The following is a 2,194-nucleotide window of genomic DNA, read 5'->3' on the forward strand; positions in this document are numbered from 1 at the left end:
GCATGATAGGGTGTGGCAAGGTCTCACAGTGGGTTCATCTGAAACCTTGGCTGATTGTGACTTTACACCCATTTTCACACCTTGGCTCGTGTGATTAGGTAGAGGATCATTGGGCCGTCCATGTTCCTCTTGGAGGACACTCCCATAAGACTTAAAACTGGGACTCCATTTGACCCTAGAGCTGAAGAAGCTTCTCAGATGAGAGGTGAAACGTCTTGAAGCAACTTAAAGAAGTCCAGGCGCTTTTCTTTCCAAGCTCCTTAGATTGTATAGGGACTGCAATTTAACTTTTGCAACTTTTAAAATAAAATCTTAATTAAAAATGACAAATAGCAGACACTTTTTGTTAATTCTAAATAAACACAAGAAGTGCAAAAGACGTTTGGCAAATAACCATAAACATGACACAAAGCATTAGACCTTTATAATTAAAAACCCATAAATTATAGTTGCAAATCTACCCTGAAGTGTCCTCACTGAGGGTGGCAGTGCACAGATTCTGTTTTCAGCTCACAGTTATCAAATAAATTGCATGTTACACACTAGCTTGCTCCTTTGTAATAAAACAGTGTGGAGGAAAAAACGTGGTTCTAACATTAAAGCGGGTGAGCACACCGGTCCGTGCCCTGTATGTTTTCAATTTAACCCTTGTTAAATGAATGTGATTATGCAAATGACAACAGGACATCAAAAGACAGCTGTCCCATTTTTTCTTTATAGTCAGTTGATGAGATGCAGTTGGAATTCAGGACTAAACTGTCCTCTATCATAACAGCAGTCAACTCACAAGCTAGGTCTTTGTTTGGAATATAACAAGTCTCCGACTGTGCTCAAAGAAAAGCTGACTTTGACTTTTTTCTGGCTTACACACATACGGCTCGGACTGCGTGTACACTTCCATGCAAATATTCTTGAAATATGTTGGTTTGCATCAAAATTGCTTCAGATGTGAGAGCAGGCAGCACTTGAGTCTCAGGAGCTTTCCCTGTTTTGCTCAGTGATAAAACATATTTGGTGTGACTGTAAGGAGGAGCGAATTCTTCAGAGTCTGTTTGCTCCATTCGACTGATGGATGGTAACAGCTATGTTGGAGATGATGCAGCAGCATATAAAGACAATGAGACAATGAGCCATCCTCCAAAAGAGCTGCAGGTGCAGTTTGTTATGTGTGGGAACTTAATCAGTCTAACTAGACAACAACCCTGTCGGCTAAAATTGCATGTTGATAAATGCTTTTTCCCTATAGAATTTGAAGCCAGCATAACAGTTACTTTGCTCCCCGCTTCAGAACACGAAACAGGGATTTGGTACTGTGTTTGTTTCGTTTAGTTAGGTTCACAGGCTTCAAGAGTTTGCAGTGTTTACTACAACTTATGTTTCTTTTATCTACTGCTTATAATATATCTGCTCAGTGAAGCACTTGACTGGTTATTTCCTTTAAGATGGAAAGCACACTATAATACAGACAAAAACATTGCATTTTGCTAATGGTTGTAACATTAACACCTTATCAAAGGCAGGGCAGATGTTCAGAATGAGTCCGCCTTCTAGACAACACAATCATCAAAATATCTCAACTTACAAATGTCTTGTCCTGCATCTTAGCTTTTTGAACTAGCCACCACACAGACTTTCACTGGGGATGGGGCAGTGGAGGGTGGACTTATAATTAGCTTCCCAGCATCTCAGTTTAAACAACATGTTAATACGACTGCAAATAACACCTGGCCCTTGCATTCAATATGGTTAGAATCTGTCTATAAAAATGGATACCAAAAAGAAAAGCTCAATAGGGTATGAGCCACATCCAAAGTAAAACTATTTGTGGATTGCTTTGTACAGCAAAGGCAAACAAACATTAATAAATATTATTTTAAATATATCAGTATTAACCACAGGCTAATTTTCATCTGTGGTCCATGTCTAGCCTCTGAATGTAACCTAAAAACAAAAATTAATCACAATCCCAATATTATAAAGATAACTTACAAAACTGAGTCATGTCTCGTATCTTCTTGTAATTTCATTTTTTTTGCTCTAGCAGTAATAAACTGAATAAATGGTGGAGGAGGCATATTATGAAACATTTTATGAGTAAGAAAGATAAGACCTTTTATCAAAGTATTTTCACAACTATACACACACACACACACACACACACACACACACACACACACACACACACACACACACA

The sequence above is a fragment of the Pundamilia nyererei genome, unplaced genomic scaffold (genome assembly GCF_000239375.1).
Source record: "Pundamilia nyererei isolate P.nyererei 1_Seehausen unplaced genomic scaffold, PunNye1.0 scaffold00021, whole genome shotgun sequence".
Lineage (NCBI taxonomy): Eukaryota > Metazoa > Chordata > Actinopteri > Cichliformes > Cichlidae > Pundamilia > Pundamilia nyererei.